Below are 26,132 nucleotides of genomic sequence, written 5' to 3'. Positions count from 1 at the left end.
CACACTGGTAAGTTATTTTCTATTGAATTTTTTTTTCAATTGAGTGGCTCAGTGAGTAATTACTAAAAATCTAGAGCATAATTGAGTGAGTGAGTCAACCTTTAGCTTTGTACATTCACTTCCTCCTTTCATAGTACTTTCCTGGGAGGAATCTGGATCTTATTCAGCTTCTACTCCTCTTACAGTGGATCCTCAGAGTTTTCTTCTCTGGCAGGAGTTTCTTCTGGCTAGATTTTCTCTCATTTCCTTATTGGGTGGGAGTTGCTCCTCCTGCAGAGTTGGTACAGTCACTACAGGAGACTCTGTTCATGACAGGCTGCCTGTTTGGAATGTCAGTTCAAATGACAGTCCATGCTACCAAGGGCATCCTTCCCATACTGGGAATAGATGGATATCTAGTAACTACTAGCCATCTAGTAGTTACTTTTCAAACAACTTATGTATCTGTTCCTCTATATTTTTGGAAACTTAAACCTGGACAGGTTGCACCATTGCTATTGTGTAGGTAATGAGAGCAGTTGAAAAAAAATAATAGTCTGCAGAAGCAGTCATTTCTACCCCTGGCAACTCTAAAACTACCTACTGTCAGATTCCTGCTGTTTGCATTCCTGGCTTAATAAAAGGAATGGATACGTAACTATCCAGAAAATAGGTATAAAGGAAGATTGAAAGCTAGCTTGATTTCCCCAATTACAACTAGCATTGAATAGTGAAGGTACAAACTATTTTAAAGTGGGATTGAGTTACTGGGCATTGAGTAAGAGACCAAGGCAGAGTTCTGGGGCAGCTCTGCTGACCATCTTCTTTCCTGTGTGGGGTTAGTGGCTTCTCTACTGGGTGTAGCCAGAAATCCAGTGCTAACACACTCCAGGGCACTGTATCTTTGTGTTGTATATGTGCTTCACATTCTTTTTTTTTTTTTGGGTCTGTTCGTGGGGCCTGAACTCTGGGCCTGGGCGCTGTCCCTCAGCTCTTCAGCTCAAGGCTAGTGCTCTACCACTTGAGCCACAGCGCTACTTTCTTTTTGCTTATGTGGTGCTGAGGAATTAAACCCAGGGCCTCAGGCATGCAAGGCAAGCGCTCTACCACTGAGCCACCTTCCCAGCCCCAGTGTTCCACATTCTTAATAAAATCACCTTTAGAACTCATTTTACTTATCATGTTCGTAAACAGAAAGTTTCATTTGTGTAATTCATACAAAAATGTCTGCTTAAGTATTTTTTTTTTTGAGAGACAGCAGCTTGAAATCAGGACCTTGTGTTTGTGAAGCAAGTGCTCTACTATTTGAGCCACATATCCAGTCCTTTTGCTATAGGATGTTTCCTTCATAGGGTCTGGATTTGTTTTTGTCCTGGACCAGTGTCAGATCATGATCCTCCTACCTATGTCTTCTGTGCAGGCAGGAGTACAGGTACACCACCATGCTCTGCTTGTTTTCACTCTCATTTTCTTTCTTCTCTTTCTAATTTTTTTCTCTCTCTTTTCCCTCCCTCCCTCCCTCCCTCCTTCCCTCCCTCCCTCCTTCCCTCCCTCCCTCCCTCCCTCCTTCCCTTCCTCCCTCCCTCCCTTCTTCCTTCCTTCCTTCCTTCCTTCTTTCCTTCCTTCCTTCCTCCCTTCCTTCCTTCCTTTCCTTCCCGTGTTGTCTCTGGGGCTTGAACTCAGGGCCTCGGCACAGTCCCTAAGCTATTTTGCTCAAGGATAGTGCTCTGCAATGTGAGCCACAGGTTCACTTCCAGTTCTTAAGGGTTAATTGGAGATAAGAGGCTCACAGACTTTCCTGTCCAGGTTGGCATCGCACTGCAATCCTCAGATCTCAGACTACCGAATAGCTAGGATTACAGCCATTGGCACCCAGCCTCCAGTTCTTTCTTTTTTTTTTTTTCTGGTGACTTCTTAATCTAGTCAAGCCAACACACATAAAACTTTCCAAGACAAAATCAGAAAGAAATAGACTACACTAAAAAGGAGATTGAATTGGTAATTAGGAACCACTTCGAAAAGAAAAGCTCAAGAACAGATGGCTTCACGGGTGGATTCCACCAGTATTTCTAGAAGAATTAAGACCAATCCTGCTTAGACTATTCCAAAAAGTTCATGTTATGAGGTCAGTCTTATCCTATTGCCAAAGTAACAAAACAAAAAGTTAGTACAAGAAAAGGAAACAACAGGCAGCATCCTCACAATATAGATGCAAAACCCTGAGAAAATACTAGAAAAAAAAATTAAACAGCCTAAGCCAGGCATCAAGCCTGTCGTCTTAGTACTTAGGAGGCTGAGAGCTGAGGCTCATGATTCAAAGCCAGCCTAGACAGATAAATCCTAAATCCAAGCAATTCTTCATCTGCAATTAACAAGCAAAAAGCCAGAAGTGAAGGGCTGGCTCAAATGGTGGAAAGAGCCAAGTGAGACTGTGAGACCCTAAATTCAAGCCCAGTACGCTCTCTCCCCCTCCTTCTCCTTCTCATACACACACACACACACACACACACACACACACACACACACACACACACATCTTACATCATGATCTATTACTGGCATACAGGCTGTATGCTAGGTGTTAGAGAAGTTCAGTGAGATGTTAAACAAGAGAGAGATAAGACAGATGTGAACGGCATGAATACAACTTCAATCACAGTTTGGAAATGCTTCAGAAAGTGTGATAGCAACTAAGACAAGTAAAAACAAAGAGACCAGCAGAAGCCGCAGCTGGAGTAGCCACAGCCCGAGCCCTCTTCTTGCCCACCCTCCGCAGCCCCCAACTCACCCAGGGTCTCCTCCCCCCTCCCTCCCCATCCTCATCCTTTCTCCTATTCTACCATGTATTCCTCCTCTGCCCACCCATGGGGCCTCCTTCATCTTACCTTGCTCCCTCTTTCCCTTCAGCCACACCTGTAGCTTGGGGCTTTCTCCATCCCTAGGGACCAAAGGCATGGCCACTTCAAGTCTAGTTTCCCACCACACTCCTCAATATGGACACTTGTTGTGATGGCAAGTGGTCACTCTCCCCATCTGGGTACTTACGCATGGAAAGGAAGTTGTTTGTCTCATAGGAAAGAAAGGAGACTCAGTTAAGAAGATGAGCTAGGAGACAAGTGCACACAGGGAGATCTTAGAAGGGAGCTGTCTGAGGGAATGATCACGTTGACTGGACTCATTCATCCCATTGTCAGAGTTTTAATGATCATTGACAAACTGGAAGAGATCAGAGGTTCTGTGACCAACAGCACAAGGGTTCTACTGGCCCTGCTAGTCAATGCAGCTCTCTCATTGGAAAAGGGGGATGCAAGCTGGAGATAGAAGAGTACAGGGCTCAGGTTCAGGGTGCGGGGGATGTGCTCCTCGGCTCAGCTGAGTGAGCTATCATTATTGCTGGCATTCCACAATCCATCGTTAAGTGTGCCAAAGAGATATGTGCCACCGTGTTGGAGTCCTCATCCCTCAACAGCCCAAGCAATCATCTCTGCAGGTGTTCAGGAAGAGTCTTCCATAGGCAGTGACTCTATGACCTTTTCCCAACCCTAACTTAGAGAGATCACTTCATTATTCACATTATTCAAGGACAGTGTGCAATTCCATGGTCAGAGTTGATCAAAGGGTGACAGTGGGCAATGAATCAGGCTCATTTTCCCCTGATGCATGATAACATTAGATTCAGGCCAGGTTTGGACATAGCTTCTCAGACTCCTTCTTGAGAACTCACTATTCCAGACAATTTGATTGATCTGTCACATGTGTGGGGATACAGATCAAAACTGCAAACCCAGTGCAAGTGTCTACTGATAGGCAGGTTATCATCATTTGGATCGGTTAAGAGCTGTAGCTTGGCTCAGTGTCTACTCAATGTCAGGCTTTCTTGAAAAGGAGAGGTGTATACTAGTATATGTCTGAGACAAGCAGAAACGATCAGATAAGTTGATATTAGGTGAAATGAACCCCAAGATAAGTATTCAAATGTTTTTGCTTTCATGCAATTGTTTCTAACATATTTATAAGATGATTTCTCTGTTGCTTTGTATGTCCCTCCCCCATGGAATAACCCCTGTTTTCACTGTATTTGATGTTGTTATAATTTGTGGAGGGGAAGGGAAAAAACAAACTGTTTAAATAGGGATGCAGGTGGACCCACTGCAAACGAACTTTACAACTTTGCGGGGAGGGGGCAGGGGGGGAGGAATGGAAAGGGATGGGAAGGGGAAACAAAGGAGGAGGCAACAATGCTTGATAACAAATGTACTCATTATCTTGCCCATGTAATTTTTTCTAAATTTTTTAGTATTAAAATACCTTCAGAAGAGTTACAATTACATGGGCAAGATAATGAGTACCTTTCTTTTTTTTTAATTTAATTTAATTTTATTTGTGAACATACTGTACAGAGGGGTTACAATTACATGGGCAGGATAATGCGTACATTTCTTACCAAGCATTGCAGCCTCCTCCTTTGGTTAATGAGTACCTTTCTTTCTTTCTTTCCTTCCTTCCTTCCTTTCTTTCTTTCTTTCTTTCTTTCTTCTTCCTTTCTTTCTTTCTTTCTTTCTTTCTTTCTTTCTTTCTTTCTTTCTTTCTTTCTTTCTTTCTTTCTTTCTTTCTTTCTTCTTCTTTCTTTCTTCCTTTCTTTCTTTCTTTCCTTCTTTCTTTCTTTCTTTCTTTCTTTTGGTCCGGTCTTGAGGCCTGAACTCTGGGTCTGGGTGCTGTCCCTCAGCTCTTCAGCTCAAGGCTAGTGCTCTAACACTTGAGCCACAGCGCCACTTCCAGCTGTTTTTCATTTTGCTTATGTGGTGCTGAGGAATCGAACCCAGGGCTTCATGCATGCAAGGCAAGCGCTCTACCACTGAGCTGCCTTCCCAGCCCCCTCTTTTTTTTTTTTTTTAAAGATAGGATTTTTTTTTTTTAATTTTAGGTTTTACTTTTACACCTTTGTGTGTGTGTGTGTGAGAATACTGTACAGAGGAGTTACAATTACATGGGCAAGATAACGAGTACATTGCTTATCAAGCATTGTTACCTCCTCTTTGTTTCCACTTCCTATCCCTTCCCATACTCCCCCCTTCCCCCCACCGATCCTCCCCCCACCGCCCACCAAAGTTGTAAAGTTCGTTTTCGACATAAGGACTTGTACATCTCATTGTTGCAATGGGTCCACCTGTATCCCTAGTTAAACCATTTGTTTTTTTCCCTTCCCCTCCACAAATTATACCAACATCAAATACAGTGAAAGCAGGGGTTATACTGTGGGGAAGGGACATACAAAGCAACAAAGAAATAATATTATAAATGTGTTAGAAACAATCGCATGAAAGAAAAAAACATTTGAATACATATCTTGGGGTTCATTTCCCTAACATCAACTTATCTGACCTTTTCTGCTTGAAACGAGTACATTTCTTATCAAGCATTGTTGCTTCCTCCTTTGTTTCCCCTTCCTATCCCTTCCCATATCCCGCCCCCCCCATTTTCCCCCACCACCCCCCAATTCCTCCTTCCATCCCCCCCTCCGCCAAAGTTCGTTTTTCAACATAATGACTTGTACATCTCATTGTTGCAATGGGTCCACTTGTATCCCTATTTCTTGCCCATGTAATTGTAACCCTTCTGTATGGTATTTTCACAATAAAAAAAAAGAAAAGGAGAGGTGTGGGAGCAAGGACAACAGAGCAGATTAGTCCATAATCCCTTTCTGCATTTCTCTCCTCCCCCTCCCCCACGACCTTCCCCCTCAGGCCTGGCCATGATCCATAAGTATAGTTTCTCAACAGTCATTGATTGCAAATTTTCAATTTTTACACAATTCATTATTCACTCATGATTTTTTTTTCCCCCGGCAGTACAGGGATTTGAACTCAGGGCCTTTCACTTGCTAGGCAGGTACTCTACCATTAAGTCATATCCTCAGCTCATTTTTCTACAGGCTATTTTTCCCAGCCTGCACCTGGACAGTGACATACATGTGTGTTTCATGCTTCCATTGCAACTGTGATCACAGCAGCTGCCACACACTCAGCTTCTTTCCATTGAAATAGAGTCTTACGGATTTTTTTTCATTTGTCTGAAAGTGGTCTAGAACAATGGTCCTCCTGATTCGGCCCCCTACATAGCTGGAATGACAGGCATGTGCCACCATGTCCAGCTATTGTTTAAGAAGGGACCTCGAGTATATGTCCTAAGTAGCCTCAGACCTCAATCTTCTTAACTGCAATCTCCTGAGCAGCCAGGATTACAGGCATGAGACACAAGTACCTGACTCACACATGATGTTTAAATGAAAGGGCTCTTTTGTTTTCTCTGTTCAGCTGTTAATGTGGAAATCTGTGTTTACTCTTACAATAGGCTATTCCCATTAATTTTCTTTTTAAAAAATATATATTACTGTTATTGTAAGGGTTATGTACAGAGGGGTCACAATTACATAAAGTAACCTGTAATGAGTACATTTCTTTTTGACCAATGTCACCTTTTCCCTCACTCTTTCCCAATTTTTTCCTGTTATCCCTCCACAAGTTGTATAGTTCATTTTCAACATAGTGTTGAATAGTGAGTGCCACTGCTAATTTTGTTTACTCTTTGCCCCTCGATTTCTGTGCTACTCCTTACCTCTCAAAGATAGATGAACTAACAAACAAGACAAAAGGTAAAGAAAACAAAAATAAAAACAAAGAAATAAAACTCTTGTTTCCATTTCTTGGAGCTCATTTCAAAAATATTATTTTATATGATCATATGCACCATAGCTATTGAACCTTTGTGATCCTCTCCTGAGAATATATTCCTTTGGTCTCATTGTGTGAGTGTTCCAGTATTCTTTTGTCTTTTTAAAAAAATTGATCATGTTTTAATTATAGGCTAAAAATGTCTACTACAGTAAGCCTGAATTAGAAAAATTAAGATTTCAAATACATTGCTAGAGAATTGCACAATGGAGGGATGAGGGAGTTAATGAAAATTTTTCTCTACATATAACATGATCATTAGCAAACTAGTAAATCTTAATTGGAATGATACGGCAAAAATAGTAAAACCACACTTCTAAAGTTACAGATTATCTTCTGGTAGGGAGAGCTATCATACATGAAAAAGAAAGAAGATGTGATCACTCTGTTGCACACCCAGGAGATCTAGGAAATTGAATCTTAGGATGATTTGGTCATCTTCTTCTTCTCAATCATCCTCAGTATCTTGTTTTCTCTTCTCTCCACAAAGGCCTTCTTTTTCTTTCTCTTCTTCTTCCCCTTCTTCAACATAGTCATCATCATCTTCTTCATCCTGAATTTCTTCTTTCATTAAGTATGAAAGGCCCAATTCCTCTTCTCCCTCTCCCAATTCTGAATCTGTTTCCTCTTCTTCCTCCTCTTCCTCCTCCTCCTCCTCCACCACCACCACCTCTTCTTCTTCTTCTTCTTCTTCTTCTTCCTCCTCCTCCTCCTCCTCCTCCTCCTCCTCCTCCTCCTCCTCCTCCTCCTCCTCTTCATATCCTTCAAGTAGACCGTTTCATCTTCATCTTCATCTTCATCCTCCTCATCTTCTTCTGAGTCTGGTGCTTCGTTATCCTCCTGATCAAATCCATCTAAGTATGTGATTTGCTGCAACAGCTCAAAAATACTTTCTCTGTAATCTTCCAGGTTTGTGATCTCACAGTTAAACAAGTCAAGACTTTTCAAATTTTTAAGATTTTGCAGAGCTTCCACAGTATTGAGGTCTTTGATTTTGTTTCCCCTCAGATTGAGGTAGGTAAGATTTGGACATTTCTCTGCCAGGACTTCCGAACCTCCAGAAATTATATTGTCACCAAGTTCCAACTTTCAAAGTTTATTCAAGCTAGGAAGCTGAGCCAGTGAACTTAATTTCACATTAGCCATACTCAGAAACTCTAGTTCTTTAAAAGTGTCATTCAGGCCTTCAATTTCCCCATTGACACAATTATCAAGGACTAACTCTGTTACCTGTAATCTGAGCAACTCTGAAGGCAGAGATCTGAGGATCACAATTTAAAAATAACCCTGGGTGGGGCTGGGAAGGTGGCTCAGTGGTAGAGTGCTTGCCTTGCATACATGAGGCCCTGGGTTCAATTCCTCAGCACCACATAAGCAGAAAAAGCCAGAAGTGGTGCTGTGGCTCAAGTGGTAGAGCGCTAGCCTTGAGCTGAAGAGCTGAAGGACAGTGCCCAGTCCCAGAGGTCAGGCCCCACAACTGACCAAAAAATAAAATAATAATAATAATAACAACCCTGGGCAAGAAAGTTCATAGGACTCTAACCTCCAATAAACAGCAAGCAAGCAAGCAAAGAAGGAAGGAAGGAAGGAAAGAAGGAAGGAAGGACGGAAGGAAGGAAGGAAGGAAGGAAGGAAGGAAGGAAGGAAGGAAGGAAGCTATTCTTTGTCTTTTACCACCTAGTTTGTTTAATTGTAGATTCATAGGCACATGCTAATTACCACAAATGAAGGAAAGCAGGCAACCTATGTTTCTTTGGTTTGGCTTACTTTACTTAATATAGTTTTTCCCCCAAGTCTTTCCATTTCCTTCTGAATGACACAATATCATTCTTTCTGGCAGAAGAGTAGAATTCCATTGTGTATATGTAGCACATTTTCTTTATCCATTCATCCACTGAGGGACACATGGATTGATTCCATATTTTGGCTATGGTAAACAATGCTGCAATGAACATGATTATGCTGGTAGCTTTAGTGTGGCCTTGTTTGTGTTCTAGTGGATAAATGCCCAGGAGTAGAATTAATCTTTTGAGGAACTGCCATACTGTTCAAGTTTACATTCTCTTTTGGCCATATCTCTGTCACCATTTATTGTTAGTTTTCTTGATAATAGCCATTCTAACTGGGGGAGGTAGAATTTCAATTTTTTTCCCCTCAAGCTAGCAATCCATCCCTCTGTGTCACAGTGCCACTTCTCAGTATTGTTTTGATTTGCATTTCTTTTATGGCCAGACATGTTGAACATCTCTTCATGTATCTATTAGGATTCCTATTTCTTCTTCTGAGATGCATCCCTTTAAGACTTTAGCCCATTTATTAATTGAGGTGTTGTTTCTTTGAGAGTTTATTTTTGAGGGGAGCGTTAATTTTTTCTTTTCTTTTCTTTATTTTTTTTGTTGGTCATGAGCTTGAACTCAGGGCCTGGGCACTGTCCCTCAGCTCTTCAGCTCAAGGCTAGCGCTCTACCACTTGAGCCACAGCGCCACTTCCAGCGTTTCCTGCTTATGTGGTGCTGAGGAATCAAACCCAGGGCTTCATGCAGGCAAGGCAAGCACTCTACCACTGAGCCACATTCCCAGCCCAAGAGTTAACTTTTTGAGCTCTTAAGTGTGTTTTAGATATGAGGCCCTTGTTTGATGCATAGCTGGTAAAAATCTCCTATTCTGTGGGTTTTCTATTTATCTTGTTAGTTTGTCCTTGCCATGTAGAAACTCTTCAGTTTGATACAATCCCATTTATCCAGTTTTTCTTTGATGTGTCTTTGGGTCTTAGGAAGTTTCAACCTGTGCCAAGAGCCTGAAATGACAATTTAAAAACCTCCCATCCACAAAAAGCCCAAGACCTAATGGATTTATAGACAAATTCTATAAGGCCTTCAAAGGAGAACTTGTGCCGTTACTTCTCAAACTCTTCAATGAAATAGAAAGTGAAATATCACTACAAAACTCATTCTATGAAGTCAGCATAACACTCATCCCAAAACCAGATAGGGACCCATGAAATAAGGAGAACTACAAACCCATCTCTTTGATGAACATTGATACCAAAACCTTCTCAATAAAGTTCTGGCTAACCAAATTCAACAACTAACCAAACTAAATCATACACTATTATCAAACAGGATGCATTCCAGGAATACAAAGCTAGTTAAATATACAAGGCAATAAATGTAATTTATCACATCAACAGAAACAAGAACAAGAACTACATGATCATCTCAGGAGATGAAGAAAAACCACTTGACAAGATTCAGCATCCCTTTATGATTAAAGCTCTGGAGAAGCTAGGAATCCATGGAACATTCCTCAATATAATAAAGGCTGTATATGACAAAACTATAGTCAGCATTATACTTAATGATGGAAAGCTAAAACCATTTCCTCTAAAATCAGGAATGTGACAAGGATGTCTATTCTCTCCATTCCTCTTCAATATAGTACTAGAATTCTAGTCCTAGCAAGAGCAATAAGGCAAGAGAAAAACATAAAGAGGATCCAAATAGGGAAAGAAGTATAACTCTCTCTTTGAAGATGACATGATTCTGTATTTAAAGAACCCCATAGATTCCTTTCCCAAGTTACTTGAGCTGATCCAAAACTTTGGCAAAGTAGCATGGTATAAAATTAACCCACATAGCAGTGAAATGCACTAAACGCTTTGTTGGAAATGAACTATACAACTTTGGGGAGACAGAAGTTGGGAGGGGGAAAATCTGGGAAAGAATGAGAGAAGAGGTGACACCGTTCAAAAGAAAATATACTCCTTACCTGATCATGTAACTGTGACCCTTCTGTATACCACCTTTACAATCAAATTGAAAAAAATATTAACCCACAAAAATCAGTACCTTCTCTGTATGCCAACAATGAGAAGATTGAGACTGAGATCAGGAAAGCAACTCCATTTAACTAGCCTAAAAACAAATATCTAGGAATTAACTTATCCAAAGATGTGAAACTATTACAAAGCCATAGGAACAGAAACAGCATGGGACTGGCAGAACAGAAACAGCTTGAAATGGCAGAACAGGCCAGAGGACCAAAGGAATAGAGTAGAAAACCTAGAAATGAATCCACAGACCTATGCCCACCTAATCTTTGATAAGGAAGCCAGAAACACATGTTGGAAGAAAAGAGCCTAAATGGTACTGACAATATTGGCTACTCACATGCAGAACATGGAAGGTAGACCCTTATACATCACACTGTACCAGAATCAACTCAAAATGGATCAGAAACCTCAATATAAGGCCAGATACCCTGAAAATATCACAGGAAGGGGTAGGGAAAACGCTTGGCTCTTTTTATCTTTTTTTTGACTCCTGGTTTTTTTTTTCTTCTGTTAGTCATAAAAATGTACGAGTAGACTACTATTACATTTTTATTTAGTTCTGTAATTCTAAGAACTTTTCAAAACAATCTGAAATTTGGACTTGAGTTTTTTTCTTTATGAACGAAACAAGAGGTTACAGTGATTGTTGTTGGTGTTATTCCTGTTATCTTTTCTTAGTATATATTGATTCTACAAAGGGAATAGTTTTATTGTGATCTTCCATATGTGTCCACAGTGTGCTTTGATCTTATTCATCTTCTATAGTATTCTTTTGAAGATCCCCCTTTTGATGGTTTTGTAAACTTTCATTCGGCTGTTTTCATACATGCACAAAATGTACTTCCATCATCTCCCTTCACCATCTCCTAACTACTTCAGAAAGTTTTATTTATTTATTTTTAATTTTTGTTGGTTGTAGGACTTGAACTCAGGGCTTGAACGCTGACCCTGAGCATTTTCACTCAAAGCTAGTATTCTACCACATTGAGTCACAGCTGAACTTGCTCAGAGAGTTTTGTGAATAGTTCAAAGAATGAACTGGGGATAGACTGTTATTACCCATTAGATAATTGAACATGTCACTTAATGGTTCTGAACTTAGTCTTGTGCACAGTAATTTACTACATGGAATTGTTTTAAGAGTTAAATGAGTTAAAATGTGTGTAGAGCTTAGACGTAGTATGTACACTGGGTATTGCTGTTATTGTTATTGCACTAAACACTTGGTATACTTGAAAAGGCATGCAATAAAAGCCCCCTTTTTGCATTATTGTCATTATTTTACTTTTTATTTACACTTCTATACTTAGCTTATTTTACACCAGGAGGTGTGTTTTACAGTTGAAACAGGTTAGAATCTGGTAAATTAACTTTTTTTCATGGACTTATTACATATTTGCACAAGAATCGAGATCTAGAAAGTGTACACTCATACCTTTTATATTTTTGCATCTTCCTGGGAGATGAGACACCAATATTTTTCTGTTGTATAGAAGGAATCTGTTTGGATTCAGTGTGTAGACACATTGGCTGTTATTTGTCATGTTTACAACCTTCCCACTGAGGCGTAGAGTTGTTCCTGTTGTACCATGTAGTCACAGTTTTCCAATCTCTCAGCCTTTATTGACTTGTTGGGTTCCACTGTGTTTTTGGAGAGCTAAATGACAGACCCAGATGTGGGTTCTAAGGGATTCTATCTAGATGTTTAACAAATGGAAGGATTAGTATAGACCACAATCAAAAAGGAAAACCGTTAGTGCCCCACAATAAAAATAAACACGGACAATTCTGCCAAGGGATAAAGTATGGTGGAAATAATCATGGCCCACCTTACTCCTGCCAAAATAGTTCTATTTTGGGCTTGACTTTCTCCTCTTTAGACCAGCCAGAGCTTGTCCATACATGTGATTTTTTTTTTTGCAAAGTGGGAGGATGCCAAGAGTGTTGTGTATTGTTGAGGGATGGAGAGGAGGGGATGGATTTACTTCCAATTTATTTTTAGTAATTTTTTTGGGTTTTGTTAGTGATGCTTTGAATATATGAAAATAGGTATCTTTCCTTTCATGTCACCCACAGGTTAAACGAATATAATGGCTAAATTTTATTGTTTCCTGTATTATTCTAATGCGTGGCTGGTTAAATACAAACATAGAGCAAAGTTAGGCTAGGTTAAACAAGGCAAGTTAAGCCAAGTCAAGGCAGAGTAAAGCTGAAGATACAGCAAGGAGTTGGTTGGTGGCTCATGCTTGTAATCCTAGTAACTCAGAAGGCTAAGATTGAGGATCATAGTTTGAAGCCAGTGCAAGCAGGGAAGTCCTTCTTATCACCAATTTAACACCAAAAAGGAAAAAAAGCTAGAAGTGGAACTGTGGCTCAAGTAGTAGAATGCTAGCTTTGAGAGGAGAAAAAAAAGAAACCCAGGGACAGAGCCCATGCCCTGAATTTGGTGCCTCAGGACTGGCTCCAAAAAATAACAACAGAAACAGAAAAACAAAGCCTAAGATAAAAACAAAGAAATGAAACCAATAATGTTGAGCTCATCAGGGCAATCACAACCAAAAGTACATTTGGTGACCTATGTTCTTATAAAGTTAGAAATTTCCTTTAATTTTCTTTTATTTTTTTTATTTTTTTTATAGTGACTAAAACCCAAAGCAAATCAAGCCAGTTTAAACCCAACTAAACACTAACCAATAATTCATAAACAATCAACCAAACAAAAAAAAAACCCACTTCAGTTTCTATTCCTTTCCCCATCTTTTAGTTCAGTTCTCCATTGTAATAGACAGAAATGGGAGATTGTACATTTAGTCACTGGGTTCAGCTAAGAACGCTGGTTCGAGGACTTATTATTTGTATGTGATTAAATAGCAGGAGAAGGTCAGAGCGACCTTGTCCTTGGGGCCTACCAGTAGTCTTCCGCTCCAAGTACTTAGGATGCCAAGGTGTTGTACTTTGGAGTATTATGTTCTCAGCCCCTATACATGGCTTGAGGACTGAAATGCCAGGATCATGTAGTGACTCTATTGTATCTTTGTAGAAACTGCCAGATTGTGTTCCATGGAGGTTGTACCATGTTATCTTCCCACCAGCCACATGTAAGCTCTTTTGTTGTATTTCCTCCCCTGAGAAAATCACCTTCAGCTTTGCTGTATCCTAAGCAGCTGCCACACTCTGACTATATGGTTTTATGCATGTTGCCGTGCGGGTGCATTTGTGCATACCTATGCTAAATGTGCGTGCAGTGTATACGCTCATGTTAAATATGTGTGCTCAACATGGGTACCTGCAACCCATGCTACAAATCCCAGTGTCATTCATCATTGGCAGACTCAAGCCAATGATGGTATCATTTAGGCTTCCTGTGTCTGACCTTTCTCATCTTCTCTGTGGTTTTGGCTGTGACTCAAGGGTGATCTTTCTATAACGAAAATCTTTTCAGAGTTCTTCATTCCTTAAAATCCCTTAATCCCTTAACTCAATTATGAGCCACATTCACCATACTGTGTAAGATGGCTGAGAGCAAGTGTCAACCGTTTTCATGCCAAAAATGTTAAATAGTTGGGGGGGGGGACAGATATGTTTATTCGCTTGAGTTAATCAGTCCACATTGCATTAAAAATTGTGCCTTAAAACACATATACTCGTAATTAGTCAATTAACATATGCACCTCCATCCCTTCTCATTTATCTACCCAATAAAAACCAGCTCTGCTGGCTTCAGCAGCTCTCTCTGCTCACTTCCTGCAGCTTTGCTTCTGGTGTGCTCTGCTCCAGTTATCATAAAGCCCTTGCTAGCTCCTTCCTGGATCCACATTCTGATTTCAACCCCTAGATCTTGAACCCCATTGCTCCTTTTGCCTGGCATGAGGTCCTCACTTATGTCATTCTTTCCAGATCTTTTCCTTGGAGAGCTCAACTCAAAAGACTTTGAAGACTTTCTTTCCCAACCGCTCCAGGAAGAGAGTGCCAAATTACCTGCTCCCAATTCTATTGTTGCGCACATCACATTGTGTAACTCTTTGTTACGTAATGTCTGGCTCTCCTTTGAGATTGTGAGATATTTTTTTCCAAAGCCAAGAGACCTTACTGGTCCTCTGGTTGACCTAGCTCTTTTGGAAGATAGGGTGGCTGAGGCAGAGAAGTGATTCATTCAAGAACATTGGATAAATCTTTGCTCAACATCATCTTTTTTTTTTTTTTTTTAAATCAAATTTACAGAAGCTATATGTTTGATCCTAGTTTAAGAAAAAAGCATTTCTTTTGTGATTTTAGTGAATCCAGAATCATAGACAGAGATGTCAAATGTGAGATCAGAGATAGAACAAAGCTAAACACCAGTTACTGAAATGTAGCAGAACTCAGGAAAAGCCTGGAAACCTGGAAGGTACTTTGGTCTTAGACTTAGTAAATAGGATTTTTTGGGGGGAAATGTGAAGTGCAAAAGGTCTTACAGTAAATAAATTTTTTGGTGGGAGGTGTGAGAGATGTTTTTGCAAACAGGAAGCTTGGAGCATGTTTTCGTAAATATCTGTTAAACCTGTAACAAAGTGAAAACCCAGAATGTGGCCTTTGTTTTCATCAGAAATTGCTATTTGTCAAGTACACTGGCCACCAGTGTGTGGTCCTCTTGTACAGTGCCACCTGCACATGGCCTCTTTCCTATATAAGCCACAATGTGAGAGAGTATGGTTACTATGTTTCACTACCTGATGGGCAGGATATAGTCACGATGGCTAATAAAGACCCCTTGCCCATTTTAGCTGAGTTGGTGGATATATTTGCAGGAAATGTATATGTTGGAGCCAGTATTCTACAAGAGATAGATCTGTAATTGACCTTGATACAAAGTTTAAATGGTTTCTTATAAGTATATTTATCCAACAGGGCTCTGGTGGTTCACACCTGTAATCCTAGCTACTCAGGAGGATGAGACCTGAGGACTGAGGTTTGAAGCCAGCTCAGGTAGAAAAGTCCATGAGACTCTTATCTCCAATGAACCAGCAAAAAGCTAGAAGAACAGGTGTAACTCTATCCAGACTAGCCTTGAGCAAAAAAGCAAGTGACAGGCCCTGAGTTCAAGTCCCAATAGAAGCACACGAAATAAATAAATAAATAAATAAACATGTCTATCTGTACAAGCCCCAAAGAATTGAGACTTGACTCTAAAATAACTTATCAGGTTTTTAGATTATTAAGTTTTGACTAAAAGCTTATTCAAAGACAAGCTTAATAATCTTATGTTCACTGAGTGATCAAGACACTGGTAAAAAAAAAAAGACACCGAACAAAAATACTTTTACAAGAAATTAACTTTCAAAAGTAGGTCCAGTATCAGCCAATTGTCACATTGAACAATTCTTTGAGATTTATTTAACATTACTAGGTATTTTCCTCCACGTTGGCTCATGTCAAATGTAATAGGGGAAATAATGTAGTGGTTCTAGTGGGACATGTATGTAAATAGCTTTTCTTTTGAGATAGATTAAAAGGCCAATTGAAACGCTCTCTAGGCTACTACCTTCCTTCCTTCCTTCCTTCTTTCCTTTTTTTTTTTTTTTTTGGTGTGCCCTTCCTGGGGCCTAAATTTAGGGCCTGTGTGTGGGGTCTCTGAGCTTTCATGTTTCAGGCAGAGCTCTACCACTTGAGTCACAGCCCCATTCTGGCTTTTTTTTTCTAGTTAATTGGAGATAAAATTCTCAGGAAATTTCCTGCCCGGGTTGGCTCTGGACTGCAATCCTCAGATCTCAGCCTCCTGAGTAGCTAGGATTACCGGCTTGAGCCACCTCAGCTCCTGTCTGTAGGCTACTTTCTAATGCAGTCAAAAGGCCTTCACAAACAGTTGGGTTAATGAAGTCCTGAAATGTGAGCTGCCTTTGGGGGCCTCTTTCACAGAGAATGATGAAGGCTGTGGAGCCATGATAAACCCTTAGAGTAACCAATCCCATTTAAGCCATCCTGGTGGGAGGGGTACTTCCTGTAAGCCATCCTGGTGGGAGGGGTACTTCCTGTCGTATTCCTTGTCTCTGTGTAGAGACCAGGTGCTACGTTTTTTACTTTATTTCCAGAACATGATAGTGGACATAAGCAGGTTTATTTTCTTTTGATGCTGTATTCATTCTCTGCTTGCTGTGTGTCAAATTCAGGCCTGGCATTCATCTGCCTTGGTAATAGCTTCCTGAATTTCGTCTTTGGCTTGTTCAAGGCAACCTCCCATATGACATCTAAAGGATGCTGCACAGTTCCTATTGTATCACCCTCTATTACTTATGCCTTTAATGAGCAGCTACTGTTTGCAGGCAGTGCTGAGGCCTGGCACAGAGGGATAAGTTTGCCCTTGTGCAATATTTCCTGGAGGACAGGCATTGTGCAAGTGATAACATCATGGTTCTATATGATAGGGGAAGGGAAAGACAAGTTACGGAAGAGGAAACTGCATGTATGAAGATGCTCACAATAGTAAAACCGAACTGGAATGTGGCGAAGAGGAATGTGTTGGGTCTTGCAAACAATCTTAAGGATGTGATGGGAAATCATTAAAAATTTTTTTTCAGAGAAGCCAGGTGTCAGTGGCTCATACCTGTTATCCTGCTACTTAGGAAGCTGAGATATGAGGATTGCATTTCAAAGCCAACCTGAGCAGGAAAGTCCATGAGATTCTCACCTCCAGTAAACCACTTAAAAACTGGGAGTGGAGCTGTGGTTCAAGTGCTACAACACTGGCCTTGAGTAATAAAAACTCAGGGACAGAGCCCAGGTCCTGAGTTCAAGCCCCAGAACTGGCACTCGCGCGCGCGCACACACACACACACACACACACACACACGAAGGACAGAGACAATTTGCTCAGTCTGACAATTCCAAAAAGCCAACTTTACCTCTGTGTGGAAAATACATTGAAGAGAGGCATAAGGTGAAATGGGGGTTGGGGCAGCTGTATTCTCATAGTTATCCATTTCTACCCCATTTGAAGGAGATTGTTAGGATGAGGAAAAATAGAGAGAGTCAAGAGGTATTTAGGAATATGATTCCAGAGACTGTTAGGACTGTAGGTAGGAGACAAGAAGGGAGGGGGGAAGGGTAGATCGCAAGCCTTGGGCTACAGAAATGGGTAGAGGATGACTGAGTGAATCTGAATGAATCTTCGGGACTAATGATGAGTTCATTTCTTACATATATGGCCTAAAAGTCTCTGAGGTCTCCATAGGGAGATGTAGGAGTGTGAACTCAGAGAACTGGTATGGCTGGAGATGGGGCTTTAGGAAGAAAGAGTTTCACAAGAATAATTGGCTAAGACTAAGTTGAGATGAGAATAGCCACCATGAAGGTTAGAAATTGCTTTCCAATGGCCTACAAGGTAAAAATCCAAATATTAATTTTGGCATTCAAAGCCATCCATTTTCTTGTTCTCATCTGCTGGCTCTTCAGATTAACATTCTATTACTAGTCCCCAATTCACCTTATATTCTAAACACCTACCTCTGTGTAACTGTCCACAGTTTAGTGAGCTGAACTCCTCCCTGCTCACCCCCATGTTTATAATCTTTATTTCAAGACACTTAAAACAAAAGTGTCATTTCTTCTTTAGTTAGATCTTCAGTCAATGTGGAATGTATAATGAATGTGAAATGACTGAATGAAGTTTAGTAAAATGAACTTCATTTATTCTAATTAAGAGTAAGAAAACTAGGGGGCTGGGAAGGTGGCTCAGTGGTAGAGCACTTGCCTTGCATGCCTGAGGCGCTGGGTTCGATTCCTCAGCATCACATAAGCAAAAAGAAAAAAGCCAGAAGTGGCGCTGTGGCTCAAGTGGTAGAGCGCTAGCCTTGAGCTGAAGAGCTGAGGGACAGCGCCCAGGCCCAGAGTTCAGGCCCCAAAACAAGAACAGGACCAAAAACAAGAACAAACAAACAAAAAAAAAGGAGCAAGAAAACTTTCGGGTGCTGGGGCTTGTAATCCTACCTGTACAGGAGACTAAGATCTGGGGACTGAGGTGTGAAGCCAGCCTGGGTAGAAAAGCTTGTGAGACTCTTGTCTCCAAATAATCACAGAAAATTGGAAGTGATGGTATGGCTTAAGTGGTAGAGCATCAACTTTGAGCAACAAAGTTAAGTAAGAGCAGGAGGTCCTGAATTCAAGCCCTAGTACTGGTACACACACATGAATGAAGAGAGGAAGGTTGGGTGGGGGAGGGAAAATGCAGCCATAAAGCTCAATGCATATCCTACAAAATTAAGGAAACTGAGGAAGGGCTAGGGGAAGAACTGATGAAAGGGGTGACATAGGGCTGGGAAGGTGGCTCAGTGGTAGAGCGCTTGCCTCCCATGCATGAGGCCCTGGGTTCGATTCCTCAGCACCACATAAGCAGGAAAAGCTGTGGCTCAAGTGGTAGAGCGTTAGCCTTGAGCTGAAGAGCTGAGGGACAGCGCCCAGGCCCACAGTTCAGGCCTCATGACTGACAAAAAAAAAAAAGAAAGGGCTGACATGGATCAAGATGCATTGTATTCATAACTACTTCGTTGAAGATAATAGGAATCATATTAAAAAAAAATCTTAAATACTTAAGACATAAGAAAAAAAGTAAAGCTGAACCAAGAGTGAAAAAGAGTAAGGAAACTAATTATTCAGCAACGAATACGTTGTCAAGTACTGTGAAGAATCCTTTACTCACAGATTCTTGTTTGGTCTCCTCACCAGTCTCTGAAAAAGAGATATACGATCATTGTTTCCCTGTTACACAGGAGAAAATGCCTGTGGTAATCTCATGAAATCATAACTTCTTTTTTTGGGGGGGTCCGGTCATGGGGCCTGAACTCTGGGCCTGGGCACTGTCCCAGGTAGGCTAGCGCTCTACCACTTGAGCCACAGCGCCACTTCCGGCTTTTTTTCTGCTTATGTGGTGCTGAGGAATCGAACCCAGGGCCTCATGCATGCAAGGCAAGCGCTCTACCACTGAGCTACCTTCCCAGCCCCTCATAACTTCTTTGAATGAAGTTGAATTTATTTTGTTTTTATAAGACTAAAAAAATCCAAATGATACTCATTAGAGACTATGTTAAAAATGAACTATATAACTTGTGGGTGGGGATGGGAGGGAAACATGGGGAGAGAGAGAGAGAGAAGAAAGATCTGACATTGTCCAAAAAGATTCATGACCTGAATCATGTAACCCCTCTGTGCATCACCTTTATAATAATAATAAGAAATAATTAAAAAATTACCTGAGAGAAGAAACAATCTCAAGCTCATGAAGCCATTAAAGATTAATGTTCCAGACCTTTCTTTACCTTTTTTTTTTTTTTTTTGCCAGTCCTGAGGCTTGGACTCAGGGCCTGTGTGCTGTTCCTGAGCCTCTATGCTCAAGGCTAGTGCTCTACCACTGGAGCCACAGCTCCATTTCTGGCTTTTTTCTGAGTAGTTTATTGGAGATAAGTTTCACAGACTTTCTTGCTTATGCTGGCTTTGAACCATGATCCTCAAATCTCCACCTCCTGAGTAGTTAGGATTATAGGCAAAAGCCACTGGCATGCAGCTTTTTCTTTACTTTTTGGCAAGATTTCCTCCACTATATTTCAGTGACAAAAATTTGTTCTCATTGATGGCTCCTACATCTCACTTACTTAACCAGAGTCTGAACTTCACTCTCAGATTGCATTTTCCAACTTAGTAAATGGGCAGTTGTTTTTCATGCCCAGTGACCAGTTTAGTTCAACTTAGTTGACATTTATAAAGCACTTATTATATACAAGGTACTCTATTAGATGTTGGATGGTAGTATAAAAAGATGGATAGGGAAAGATACATACTTTCTAGGCTCTACCATCTCTCAAGGGACTTAAGTTTTAAAAATTAATATATGGAAGAAAGAAAAATCTCATTCATTTATTCAGAAAATACTATGTACACAGCACCCAGGTAATCTGGTGATATGGTAGACCCTAAGTCACATTAGTGTTATATCCTCTGCCTTGTGTATTGCCTGAATAGAAAAGTATACCGAGAACTCCAAAAGAATGGCATTCAGAGAAGCATGCTTGAATCAATGAATTTCCCAAGCAGGATACAAGTAAAGATGTTAGATGGATTTATGATTTTGTCAGTTTTATATGATTTTTTTCCCCCAGAAAATTTGAACTTGAGGACCTATGTAAGAAGAACATAGGAAATATCTTAGAAGTTCAATAGAGAGATTATCAGCTCTTGTAATACTTCTCAAATATTAATGAGGAAGTCATTAACTTAAAGTCTTTTTTTTCCTAAAATTAAAATTCTGCCATCATACATTTAAGGTAAAGCTTGCAAAGTTGCACTTTACCAAGCTCTCTGATCTTGGAACTTTCACAGTTGGTTTAGTTTTTAAACACCATTTCTGAGGTTTTAGAAGTGAGGAACAAAATTTGGAGAGGGGCAAAGTAAATATATATGAGTGATTAAAAAGCCATGAATGAACATTCTCAACAAACAGGGAGATAATTCTGGTGGCTGGTGTCACTCCCAAGAAATGTTTACAGGCATGATTTAGAAAGGGGAGAAGGTATCATTTTTATGACCCTCGGCAAATAGGGGCTTCTTTCTTGCCTTGTTTATATAGAACTTGTAGCCAGTAGGCTGGCCTGTTGGCTTCTGAATAAGTCAAGGAGATGACTTCTAAATGGGGCAGGAGGCAAATATGATATTTTTTTTGTGCAAATAACATCATAAAACTCACTTAAGCTGTTAACAAGAAGGAAGAATCAAGAGAAGAGTTTTTTTTTTTTAATTTTATTTTATTTTATTTGAGAACATACTGTACAGAGGGGTTACAATTACATGGGCAGGATAATGCATACATTTCTTACCAAGCATTGCAGCCTCCTCCTTTGTTTACCCTTCACCTCCCTTCCCAGCCTCCCCCCTCCCTCCCACCCAATCATACCCCCCCACCCCACCCCCCCCCCCGACATTGTAAAGCTGGTTTTGACATGACATTTTGTACTTATCATTGTTGCAACAGGTCCACCTGAATCCTTAAACGACTTGTTTGTCCCCATCTCCTCCACATGTTATACTGACATCAAATATAGTGAAAGCGGGGGTTACACTGTGGGGGAGGGACATACAAAGCAACAAAGAAATAATGTTATGAATGCGTTAGAAGCACATGCATGAAAGAGACAAAAACATTAAAATACATATTTGAGGTTTCGTTTTCCTAACATCACATTATCTGACTTTTTCCGCTTGACTCATACCTATACTAGATATTGCAAATAAGGGAAACCATGGGACCTATGTTTCTTTGGGCCTGGCTTACTTCACTTAATATAATTTTTTCCAAGCCTTTCCATTTCCTAACAAATGGGGAAATGTCATTCTTTCTGATGGAGGCATAGAATTCCATTGTGTATATATACCACATCTTCTTGATCCATTCATCTACTGAGGGGCATCTGGGTTGGTTCCATGTCTTAGCTATGGTAAGAGTTTTTAAAAAGGGCAATATTTCCAGGCACCAGTGGCTCATGCCTATAATCCTAGCCACCCATGCAGGCTGAGATTTGAGGATTTTTGTTTGAAGTCAGCCTGGATGGGAAAGTCTATGAGATTCTTATCTCCAATTAACCACCAAAAAGCTGGAAATGAAGCTGTTCAAGTAGTAGGGTGCTAATTTTGCACAAAGAAATCTCAGGGATAATTTCCAGGCCTTGAGCTCAAGCTCTAGGATTGGCAAAATGAATATAATCAAGGTGAATTTGATCAAAGTATATTACACATATATAGACATACATGTAAGATATATAATAAAACTCTCATATGAATTAAAATGCTAATAAATATTTTAATGATTAAAAAATCAAGAAAAAAACCTTAAACCAAAATAAAATAAAAGTCATTCTGTAGCTGAGTTTTTGAGTCAACATTAAAGCAATAATGTAATATGAATCAGAGAGCAGAAGGAAAGAAGGAAGATCTGGAGAATTTTCCTGAACTCAGAACGATAGAGAAGAACTTCCTTTTATATTTTCTAGGATCCTAAGATGGGAAATGCACGGAAACTATAAAGGTACAGTGCATTCAAGAAACATTTTCTCATTGTGCTTTGTTCTACTTGTCTACACACAGAATTCTGCACTCAGTATAAAGGTAGACAGTGTACCTAACTGAGTTTGAATCCAGATCTTCCAAGCTTGCATTCATGGGGCATGGAATATACTCCTTATCAGTAGAATGAAGAAAATAACAGCGCCATCCTACAGAGTCACAACGGGGCTTAAAAATGCTGTATAAAAAAGAATTTAATATTTTTTCGAGTGTTCAAATATTAGTGTTGAATACTGCTATGTCCACTGAGTGGAGCCTTCACAACTCTCAGCTTTTGCTGTCCTTTCCCTCTTACCATTGAGAAATCTCTAATGCCAGGTGACAGTCTAGCACGATGGGTGTAATGAAGCATAGGAAATGAGCTACTGCAAACATGGAAAGCCTAATTGGATTCTTTTTATTCAATGCGTTTACGTTGTGGATTTTATCAAAAGCCAATAGAGGTAAAATATAGCGTCATGTTCAAAGATGGTATAAAGTATAATTTTAATAGAAAAATTAAGCACTTCCCTAGAAAATATGACTTGAAGGATTATGGCTTTAGTATGGGATGAGCTCAGGGCTTGAGTGCTACTCTTGAGCCTTTAAACATTTTTTTTTTTTATGGCTCGAGATTAGTGCTCTACCACTTGAGTCACAGCTCCACTTTTGACCCTTTGCTGGTTAATTAGCAATAAGAATCTCTTGGGTTTGTCTGACCAGGATGGCTTTGAACCGCAAATCTTAGATCTTAGCCTCCCAAGTAGCGAGGATTACAGGTATCAGTCACTGGTGCTCAGCTACAATTATTTTAAAGATTGCTTTGATAACTTGAGGAATGTCCATAGACATGATACAAAACAATATGTGACTAGCAATGACACTATGAAAAAGATTGATAGGAAGTCTATCAACATGTGAGTAGTTAGTGATTATTGGAATAAGGAACTATTAAACATATTTGTTTTCATCCTTTTGTTTTTATTTTTTTCTCTGAATTGATATATTCTCAAAATTTCTACAACAGACATGTATTCCATTACAAAATCTCAAATTGTAAAAAAATTATTTCTTCTCTCAAATTATAAAAATTTTTTATTTCTTCTCTCAAATTGCTTTTAGCTTGTTTTGCTTTCTACAAAACCTTTTTTTATCCTGCCAAAAATTGGTAAAAACTCAGATGAATAAAGTTGCATTAATTAGAGGAACAAATAATGTAATTGTAGACTTTGGTTAACAAGCTAAGATTCATGTGCATTTCAAGGTCCCTTAATTGAGCCATTTAGTATTTTGTTTTTTAGAGCACATGCTTTTCTTTTTCCTTTCTTTTCTTCTCTTTTTTTTTTTTTTTGGTTCCGTGGGCCTGAACTCTGGGCCTGGGCGCTGTCCCTCAGCTCTTCAGCTCAACGCTAGCGCTCTACCAGTTGAGTCACAGTATCACTTCTGGCTTTTTTTCTTTTTTGCTTATGTGGTGCTGAGGAATCGAACCCAGGGCCTCATGCATGCAAGGCAAGCGCTCTACCACTGAGCCACCTTCCCAGCCCCACATGCTTTTCTTTTTAAAAAATCTTTATTATAAAGGTGACAAACAGTGGGTACAGTTATATAAGTAAGGTAATGAGTTTTCTCTTTACACACTGTTACCCTTTCACTCATGCAGGGAGCTGGGACAAACGCCATTACAAGATGGCGCCCACTTCCTTTCAGCTTAGAGGTAAACGACTCCATATTAGGCAAGTGCTTGGCGGGGCTGCGGGTCCCTAGCTTTGCGCATGCGCCACCATCGTAAATCCTGAGCCAATCCCGTGGCACCTGGTGACGGCAAAAGGCGGACAGCCAATCCTGAAGCGACCCGTGTTCCAAACCCTATATAAGCGGCTGTATTTCCTTGCTCGCTCTCTTGCGCTCAAGCTCTCCCTTCAACTAAAAGGCTCTCCAATAAAGTGTGATCTGAGAAGACTCCTGGTGTGGTGGTCGTTCTTCCTCGCTGGCCGAGAAGGCGTTCGCCGCACACTCATTTTCCTCCTGCTTATCCTTCTCTACTCCCCTACCCCTCCAACATAGTGTCTAGTAAATATCAGTGTTGCATTAGTTCATCCTTTCTCATTGCAGCATTATTTACCATAGCTACGATATGGAACCAACCCAGATACCCCTTAGTAGATGAATGGATCAAGAAAATGTGGTCTATATATACAATGGAGTTCTATGCTTCCATCAGAAAGAATGATATTGCCCCATTCATAAGGAAATGGAAAGACCTGGAAAAATTATATTAAGCGAAGCAAGGCAAGCCCAAGAAAAGTAGGTTACATGGTTTCCCTCATTTGTAATAACTAGAATCTGTCTATGATATTCTTAACAATAGCCCAATTCTTAACAATAGCCCAATTGTAGAGTGCATAGGACCATATACAATGAAGTGTATAAAAATGAACTACAAGAATTGGAAACAAGAGGTTCTAATTATGTCCCGTATGCAGATATTTCTTTTTTTTCTGTTCTTGTTTCTGTACCCTTTGTCTTGAATATAAGTTTATCTGATCCATAGAAGGGATCTGCTTTTATCATTGTGGTGGAAATAGAGTCAGGCACAATAAATTTTAATATAGAGCTATTTCTTATAGTCAACGGTATGGGTCAAAAGTATAGGACACTGCATCATATTCTTTTATGACCATTTTTTAAAAAAAGAAAATATGTAAAGAGAGAAGTCAGCATTAGTGAAAACAATCCAGAAAGTTCACTCTTCCTAGAACAGAGATGGAATTGAGTTAAAAGAATGGCCACTTCACGCTGTGCCTACACTAACAGCTTCCTCATCAAAGTGCATTTTGTGCCTCTCAAGTTTGGAGTTATATATGCGATTCTCCCACCCTTAATGCCTAGAGAAGAAGCATGTAAGAAGCTTTGATACTTTGATACATTGAATGACTCAATTTTAAACCCAAAGTCTGGGTAAGTAATTGGATTGACGTGTGAGTATGTGTGTACTTGAAATTTGAGTAAAAGCTAGGGATGGAGACTGATTGGTGGAATCTACTATCCGTCAATCAACTGATCTATCTGTTTATTTATCTACTATCTGCAGGATGAGGGCCTGAATTTGAGCCTTGAACTTGCTAAGCAGATGCTCAACCATTTGAGCCACACAGCCATTTTTTATGCTGTTGTTTTTGTTGTACTAGGGATTGAATTCAGAATCTTGCACTTGCTAGCCTGGTGTTCTACTACTGGAAACATACCTCCAGTCCATATTTTTCCTTGTTTCTTTTCAAGGCAGGGTATTATTTTATGTTTGGGCTTGATTGGACTGAGATCCTCCTTTTTGTGCTTTCCCATATCACTGAGATATATATATATATATATATATATATATATATATATATATATATATATATAATGTATATATATGACAGCACCTAACCATTGTGCTTCTGTTATAGCTGGGATAATAGGTACACTATGGTGCATAATCATTTGATGAGATGGAGTCTCATGAATTTTTGTCTTGGTTGGCCTTGAAATGTG

The 26,132-nt window shown here is 40.0% G+C and overlaps 1 pseudogene; it reads right to left on the bottom strand.

Annotated features, from left to right (window-relative positions):
* Positions 1–7,062: 7,062 nt before the first annotated feature.
* LOC122107921 overlaps positions 7,063–26,132 on the bottom strand; it is a 39,832-nt pseudogene continuing 20,762 nt past the window's right edge.

This window comes from Dipodomys spectabilis, unplaced genomic scaffold (genome assembly GCF_019054845.1).
Source record: "Dipodomys spectabilis isolate Male_0828 unplaced genomic scaffold, ASM1905484v1 ptg000054l, whole genome shotgun sequence".
NCBI classification, from domain to species: Eukaryota; Metazoa; Chordata; class Mammalia; order Rodentia; family Heteromyidae; genus Dipodomys; species Dipodomys spectabilis.
This window is presented reverse-complemented; position numbering and strand designations above follow the sequence as displayed.